The sequence below is a fragment of the Danio rerio genome, chromosome 12, assembly GCF_049306965.1.
Source record: "Danio rerio strain Tuebingen ecotype United States chromosome 12, GRCz12tu, whole genome shotgun sequence".
In the NCBI taxonomy this organism is placed as follows: Eukaryota; Metazoa; Chordata; class Actinopteri; order Cypriniformes; family Danionidae; genus Danio; species Danio rerio.
Genome location: NC_133187.1, coordinates 22,045,763 through 22,055,000, shown reverse-complemented (window position 1 = coordinate 22,055,000; position 9,238 = coordinate 22,045,763). Strand labels below are relative to the sequence as shown.

Genomic DNA, 9,238 nt, shown 5'->3' with positions numbered 1-9,238 from the left:
TTTCTGAATCTTTTGTATATCATTTCTAATAATGGCAATTTGAAGTTAACGAATGAATGGAGATGCAAAATGTGAAATTCGGTCAAGGGCTGAACACTGGAAAATCCCATCCGGAAGTTTGTCCATCCTGTTGGAGGAATGCTGCTCATTTTCAGGAAGGGGAAGAGGATGCATCCACATGCAAATTCAATCAACAAAGGGATGTTCTTTAGGGACAAGTTTACTTTTGTTTCCACTCATCAATTAAATGTTTTCTGTGCCAGAAGGAGAAGTGATACCTGTCTGAATTAAAGACATGCACACGTCTTTGCTGTTTATTTGTTTCTCTCTCTCTTTTTCAGCAGACACCGTGAAAACTACAAGAAATAAAGCCAATAACATTCAAAATATGCATTTCAGTCTTTTTCACAGTCGCTCATTTAAATGTCCACTGGTATGCATTTAGACATGTACGACAACTCTGAATCCAGTAACATCAGTCTTTACACATCACATTGTTCATGTACATAACATGACATAAAACAACACTATACACAAAATTTAACAGAATTAAACATGATTTTTTTGTGGACGCCCTCTTAGACCATGCAGATTAATGAACTTTTAGTGGCTCTGTATTGTTAGTTTCTTTCTGCCACCATGTTAGTTTGACTCATAATGCAATGGTCCCACACTCCACTGAACTTAAACATGTGATCTGTTATGCTCCAATAGCAACTCTTTCTTTTAAAAAACTGTAACTTTAAGAGTTCACACTTAGCTAATGATTGATTATAAAGCTTGTTTGGCATGCTGTATCGGGAGAGAGCCCTGAGCTCATAAGATCCTTAAGCCCGGGGCTCCCTCCCGTTTACAAGGGATAACTACTTACTAGGAGCATGTCTATGGTGTTGATTTGGATTAGTCAATTAACCTAAGTTGCATGTTTTTGAACGGTGGGAGGAAACCAGGGAACTCGGGGGAAACCCATGCGAGGATGGGGAGAATGTGTAAACTGTGGGCTGGCTTGGTAAGGAGGACTAGAACCAGTGACGTTCTTGCTAAGAGGCAACAGTGCTCTAGATGCATCTAGGAAAGGAGGAGGAGTAGGGGTGGAAGGGGGGATTCTTCAAAACGAAGATGGCTGCATGGAACTTAGGGTATTTATAGTGGCTTAGAAAATGTCTGAGAGGGGAATCATAAATTGGGCCGGCTGCAAGCAATCATAAGCATGTGATCCTCTCGAAATTAGTTTATAAATAAACTTCACTTCAAACATTACAAGGGTGCACACTCTCTGCTTTAAAATTAAATGTCACAATAATACATACTGGCAAGTATTTAAAACAATAAATGAACTCAAATTAAAATGACTTTATAACAGAAATAAGGTAATGTGAAGTGAAGTGAGGGTCAAAACACAGTAAGGCAAGGAAAACACGCCGTAATGTCACAAAACTGTAAAACAAGACTCAGCACTGATGTGTGTGTGTGCGCTGTTTAAATAGTTTTGTAATCAGTCTATGAGCAGTTTCAGCTGTGTGTCAGCAATCAGCCAGGATTAGAAATCGGTGTGTGTGTGTGCAGTGCATGACTGGATCTTGAAGTCCACATAATGGCAGATTTGTAGTTTCATGTGATCTGTGTTTACCAGCAATCTGCCAAGATAAAATCGCTAGTGACTGTGACACATAAATATACACAACTTTGTGAAAAACGTGTCTTTGACATGTACAAATGTGAAAAATGTTCAGCCAATCAGGGGTCTGATTCCCAATGCAATCCCATGGCAGTTCACGACTTTTTGACTAAGTGACTAATTTGTAGTAATTTGTACAATCTCATTTGTACATTTTAGTATAATTTAGTCATACCCCAATGATAAATATAAATAGGGTTTGGAGTTTAAAAAGTTTAAAAAAAAGGTACACTTTCACACAAATGAAGTAAACTCCTATGCATTTATCAGTTTTCTGAAAATAAGTAAAATTGTTACATTTGCATCAACACTATTAAAGAAAGTGTTTTCCAAAATGATCAACTGAAATACAAAAACAGAACTACAAACAAACAAACAAACAATTTATAGAACCCCTATTATGCATTAGAAAAGGTCACATTTTGGTGTTGGGGGTCTCCAACTCCAGGCTGACATGCATGCAAGGTAAAAAAAAAAAAAACTTTTTATTGTCATATAATATGCATTCATTTTTACCTAATTATCCTAAGGACTCCCATATGATTTGTTTAGTGATTCATTTGTTCCCAAACCCATCCTTTGCGTGATGCTATGATTGGTCCAACCCAGTCTGTTGCGATTAGCACCACAGCTTATCAACATTATTAAATTAGTGCAGAGTATATTTGTAAGCCCAGTGCAGGAGTGCATTAAAGCAGTGCTGTTTACCACTTGCATATTGCTCTTATCTTAACCGTATAAACAACGACACACATTCAGTATTAATCCACACTGTGGCAAAAGCTGAACTATTTTGAAACTTGACTGCTGCACTTGTGTAGGAACAGCTAAAGGTGGTCATACAAATGACAAACAGCGGAGGCTTTACCAAGCTCACAAAGCATGGTAAAGAAAGCAGCACGCGCCGCGTTTTCAGTGTGGCTTTAGACAAAATATGTGAATATAAAGAGTTAACCAGACACAGTACAAGCCGTGTGGAGCGATTACAAGTATAACAAAACACAATAAATACATATTTACTTGTGAAACAAGGAGGCAACCATTTTAATCGCAACTCCTTAGACTTGTAAAATGGAGAAAACTGATCCATTAACTGTGTACTGTAAAGTTCCTGACTAACAAAGTCTCATACATAAATGGTCTTTTCTGATCCTTTCTTTAACAAACAACCTACGAATTCCCCGTGGCAGGGTAGATTATTGCATTAATCACCAGAACGTTCACTTATTCACTTAACTTAGAGCTCAGTTACACACTGCATGGAAGATCATTTTCAAAATCCCATAATAGGGGCTCTTTAACAAATAGCTGCTTTGAATGCTTTAGCCTGTAGGTTTAGCCTGTATCTTCTTTATGTGTGTGGATTCCTGTTGGATAGTTTACATTCATCAATATGCTGTCATTTGTTTTGCTATAAACCATATTACAGTTGCTACAGTGACTGTGTCCAGACTCAACAGTAGTTCTGTTCTGAAAAGCAATTATAGCTATAAAAAACTAAACTGGATTCACAGATGAGGGACCACATTTTACATCTTATTATAGTGACATTTAGTCCTTGGCCACACAATAACACTGACGGTTGTCAGTTTGAGTTACTTCAGTTTTCTTCAAGCGAAACTAAAAGTGTTGTGATTTCTAACTTGATCTTTCCATGTGATGTGGCAGATGAGAAATCTGAACCACAGAATTACAGCATGGACTCCATAATACGTTACATAATAGCATCAGTGATATCTGTAAATATTGTGGCTGATTGCTGATTATTATTTTCAAGCTCTTTATGTTTTGTGTCTTTATATATAGATATATTCAGCTCATGTTAAATATTTCAAAAATAACACACCGTGAAAGTGCGTCAGCTGAGTTTGAGTTTGTAGCCTAAAAACTTTAAAAAAATTAGCACTTTCAAGGCAAGGGTTTCTTCTGGAATTTCCTGTGTGTTCTGTACATAGCAGTTTCTGGATGTATGGGTAAAATAAATACATTTACTTGAAGAGATTTCACATTTTGAACATAAATTATGCATAGTTTGCTTGCTAATAATAAAAGCACGACAACAAAAATGTATCAGGGTGTAAAATAGTCAACTTGAGTGCATATTATTTTGGCATATACATACAATAACTTACTCAAATGCTCTTGATTACATGAAGAAAAAAGCATGTTATTTAATAATTTCTTTGCAGTGATTTATTTTAATTAGGTAATCACTATGTTCGCTTTCAAGCTTCTTTTTGGACAGATTGCAATGCAGTAAAAGTTTACTCAGTATTTTGAGTTACAAAACAAACCTTTGGTCCTTTATATTGCAACATTCATTTATTTTCTTGTCGGCTTAGACCCTTTATATATCTAGGGTCGCCACAGCAGGATGAACCGCCAACTTATCTAGCACATTTTTACACAGCGGATGCCCTTCCAGCAGCAACCCATCTCTGGGAAATATATAGCAACATGCTAGTAGTAAACATGCATGTTTTTAAAAACACAAATGTTAAATTATGAAGCAGTAAACATCATTAATTTAGCTATTTAATTCAAGTCATGTTTGATAAATGTGTATAATAATGTATGTATTATCAATTATATTGTAAATAAAGGTTTTTGTGTTCTTTACTCTTTACAATGAACATCATATGTCAGCCCATGGTTAATTGTGTGGTTCCTTGAGCATTTAATTTAAAGCCTGCAGTCTGTGGACGATTGTCATCTAATCAAATGGTGGTAAGGTTTACGAGGTTTTTAATTCAGATTTATTGATATGTTTGCCAATATTTCATAGATTGTATGTAAAAAAGAGGGTTTGCGCTTACTAATTAAAGTTTAAAATCTTTTGTTAAAATGCAAGTTTTAGATCAGGATTTTTAAAAATATGTCTATCCATTAGGATGGACAACGGGTTTAAGATCTGTTACTGAAATTAAATCTCCAGTAATGCTGATTGAACCTTTTTATATATAAAAATATATTGATGTACTAATTCATTGCTGAAACTATTTCACGTGCAGAATATTCAGATCTTGAAGTTCCTGAACGTATAGCAGATGGAAATATCTCAAATGTGGATATTATGTGAAGTGCTGAAAGATGAAGATAAAGTTTGTTATAAACAAGGTGTTATTTAAACAACAAAAGCATCAAAATTAAAGTAAAAATTCACAATCTTGATGTTTGTGGTTTGAAAATAATTTTCAAGATTATGCCAGCGACCATGTATGTTTTTTAATATTTGTCGTTTAATTTTTATTAATAATGTGGTCTCATTTATATGAGCTTCAGAACTGGGGACACAGACTTTTACATTTTTCTGAAACTTGGAACAAATGAGTTTGATATAAACTTGGTATAAAGGGGTTAATAAACTAAACATGTTTAAATCAGCTGTTTAATGCAAGTCATGTTTGATAGTCTAACCTCAAAATATAAATAGTAAAGAGCAATACAATAACATAAAAAGAAAAAAAAAGAATACAATACCATGTCAAATAGTTGAATATAGGATAACAAAACAAAAACAACAACCCACCAAACGACAACAAAAAAGACAATAATTATACAGTATGCTTTTTGTAATGATGCACATGCATTTCTTGCAATTCACATGACGTACATCAGCGGTTTCTGCATCCTTTAGCGGTTAGACTAGTACACATCAGTAGTCATTTTTTAAGCCCATGAGCGCCGCTGATTGGTTAGTGGCGACCGCACGTCTTTGTAGTCTCCGCCCACTCTGTCTCTTTTTGCGCGTGTGGGCGTATTTACAGCTTGATACTGAAAAAGTGCAGACTGAAACTCGCTGCTCTGTGCTGGGCTCCACAGAGTGGGAATTCACGCGACAAGAAGCATGCTTTTCTATTTGCAGCGTTGTCGCGAATCTTGGATTTAAGACCTGACTATGTAAGAAAAGTCCTAACGCTTTGGTACTGTTCAGTTATGCTCTGACAATATATTTCCTCTGCCTGCAAAGAAGGTGCATCACACTATACGCCTGTTCATGAACAAACACAGTCGCTGATCTGAGAGTCCATCAGAAGGTATGGCTTTATTTTTACGTTTGCTGTTTTTAAGTTCCACCTAAAGTATATTGTGAGTCAAACATGTGCAAACTCACGTCCATCTAAATGCGACATACAGATACTGCACATTATTATTATTATTATTATTATTATTATTATTATTGCTGTTTTGCAAACTAGTGAGCTCTCTACCTTTACAGTATTTTGGTGCGCTTTACACTTATGCTGCCTAAAGAATATGTGATTGCCAAAAAACTATACAAAAGCATGCAGCTCCTTTACTGTTTCTTTTATGAATATGTGCTTCTGTAAAATGGGTTTGCAAAGCGATTGCATGCATCTGTAATCTGACTGCTTGATAATCTGGCGTTTGGTGGATTAAGTGTAACGAACGTCACTGCTTTAGTCTTTTTAATGGACATGGATTCTCCTCAATCAAGGGCTTTTCTCTGTGCTCCAGAAAAGAAAGAAAGAATGACATCTTATCAACAAATATAAACAGCTTCCACAAAACACTGTTTTATATTTTAAAATGTATTTTGACGTCTGTCATTTTTGTAGAAAAAAGGCTACTCATACTCACATCATCAGAGTATAGGATATCATTTTCTTCATATTAAATGTGATCAATCATCTGTTAGCTTTGTGAAGTAAAGTACAAAATAGTATACACTGGCAAAAGCAAAACCAAAACTTGTGGTTACTGAAAATACATGAAGTGAAATTATTGCGTGAACATAATTACATATGCATTGAGTGCAAGTGAGCTGACACCATTTGTTAACAACATTTTTACATACAATTGAAGTCATAATTATTAACCCCCCTGAATTATTAGACCCCCTGTTTATGTTTTTTCCCTAATTTCTGTTTAACGGAGAGATTTTTTTAAACACGTTTCTAAACGTTTTATTAACTTACTTCTACTAACTAACTTATTTTTTCTTTGCCATGATGACAGTAAATAATATTTTGCTAGATATTTTTCAAGACACTTCTATACAGCTTAAAGTGACATTTAAAGGCTTAACTAGGTTAATTAGGCAAGGTATTGTATAATGATGGTTTAAAGGGGCTAATAATTTTGTCCTTAAAATGGTGTTTAAAAATTTAATACCTGCTTTTATTCTAGCCAAAATAAAACAAATAAGACTCTCATCAAAGGAAAATAATATTATCAGACACACTGTGAAAATTTCCTTGCTCTGTTAAACATCATTTGGGAAATATTCAAATAAGAAAAACAAATTAAAAGGGGGCTAATAATTCTGACTTCAACTGTATATGGCAGTGTGATAAACACAAGATTGAGGCATAGTTGATTTAAATTCACACATTCAGACTTTCCTCAATGATATAATTTCAGAAAAGTATTTTTTGCATATTGTAACAAGTGAAGTCATATTAGCATTCAGTAACTATCAAAGTATAACATTGTTCACAGTCGAATAAATTGTGCTAATGTTGTTTTCAAGTCAAACTTATATGTGATTTCAGACAAAATATCCAAAGTACCATGATGAACAATATAGGGAGCAAGCGAACCAATGTCATTAAACGAATGTGCCAATATAAAACCAACTTTATCTCAATGAACACAAATTCCATTTTGGCTACCAATGGAAGACACGTAGACCCACTACATTATAAACACACAGTAAATCTCACATATGAGTTTGCTTCCATACATAAAGTATCACATACTGTAGGTTCTGTAATTATATTAGATAGAAATGTAAGCTTGGACTCCAAATGATCATATCATTTTCGTGGGTGAAAAGTCCTTTTAATTGCAGCATTCCAGTGTTAATTTACCCCAGATAGTATGACAACATCCCTGCTTATTTCCAAGGCAGTAAAATTTGTTCAGAAATGTCTACAAAGTAGGCCTAATGAATAAAATATAGCTGCAATTAAAAGTAGTGGTGTAAATCAAGAGTGGCTCAGTTGCTTCAAATTGAGAAGGTTGCTTTATCGAGTCCCGGCTGGGCCCTGTAGCATTTCTATGTGCATGTTTCGAGTACTCTGGTTTCCTCAACAGTCCAAGTACATGCAATATAGGTGAGTTGAATAAGTTAAGTTGTCTGTAGTGGATGAGTGTGTGCGTGTGCTGCATAAAACATATTTCAGATTGATTGGTGGTTCATTCTGCTGTGGTGACCCCTGATACATCAGGAACTACGCCGAAGGATAGTGAGTGAGGGTGTAAATCGAATGTGTTGTCATGATATTTTAGAATATTGATACTCTTAGCCAGCATTATGATATTCATGTACACAGTAATATACAATAAACTACCAGAATGTACACATAAATAGGAAGATAATATAAAATAAAAGTGTCCTAAAAATATTTATGGAGGTATCTTTTTTTCTTTACAAAAAAAAGATTTATTGATGCATATTGATGTATTGTTAATAAAATTCATTTGTTTTGTATTGTTACAATTCAAATGAATCAAAATTAAATTACTTGTTTCTATCCTTTTGGAATTGTGGGGGATCTGTTCTTCTAATTTTAAAATAAAATTGTGAATCATGTTTTTCCAGAGTCACGCAGCTTTGTATGGACTAATTGGATGTTATTTTATTTCAATTTCCTCCAAAAAAAAAAAAAAAAAAAAAAATTACTGTAATACAGAACAGAAACTGTCTTCATGTTTGTGAAAGCTGCATCATATATTTTGCAGCTGCAGGAATGCAGAAGGTCCACATGCAAAGCTCAAACATCTGAAGTCTAGAATTTGATTATTCTTTTGTTTATTTGAGTGGTTCCAGTTTAAATGTGTATTTTTAGAAAACACACTGGGGAAAAAATCCAAAGCCTTGCAAAGCTTTCCACATTAATTGGTTCTCACTTGTGTTTTAGTGACTGACTTTTACAGCCATACCAGTATTTAGCCTGCGGACACCATTTAAGAGGCCATGAAGGTGAACGTGTCGCCCAGGAAATGCAGGAACTCATTCCTTATAATGGCTCCACGTAGGGCTACAAAATAAATAGTTTGAGGATCAATATCGCAATGTGTGTGTCTGCAATAGTCCTTTTGCAGGATTAGATTATTTATTAAAGATTAAAACATAAAGATATTATAAAATATTACAATTTTTAAATTTATTTCAACAATGATGACCATGTTAATTTACATTGAATGGTTCAATTTCTGTAATTGAATATGGTTAGACTGCTCCGAAAACCATTAAGCACTGTTTACTTATTTATTTTTGCTTGTAATTTGTTATAATTTATGCAGATGCACTTCATAGATAAAGACTTGATTATCCTATTCAATCTAAATGAATGAAATCTTTACAAATAGTTATTCAAACTATCTGCAAAAATTGTATTCATATTACTATATATCACGGTAAAACAAAATGTCTAATGTCATATTTTTTCAATATCATGCAGCCCTGGCTCCAAACGTAGTGTATGGACACAGGTGCTAAGTTAAATAGTGAAAATACATCTTTGGTAAAAGGCAAAAACTGTTCTTTCTTGTAAACATCAGGAAAGTCAGTTGTGTTTATATTCACTGTAT

General features: G+C 34.3%; 1 protein-coding gene across 2 annotated transcripts in view; it reads left to right on the top strand.

The window, feature by feature from the left end:
- Positions 1-5,448: 5,448 nt before the first annotated feature.
- rhbdf1b (rhomboid 5 homolog 1b (Drosophila)) overlaps positions 5,449-9,238 on the top strand; it is a 70,071-nt gene continuing 66,281 nt past the window's right edge. For both annotated transcript variants that reach the window (XM_009306705.5, XM_021480300.3), the window contains exon 1: positions 5,449-5,715. The gene's annotated coding sequence lies outside the window, so the exon portion shown is untranslated. The remainder of the gene's footprint in view (positions 5,716-9,238) is intronic.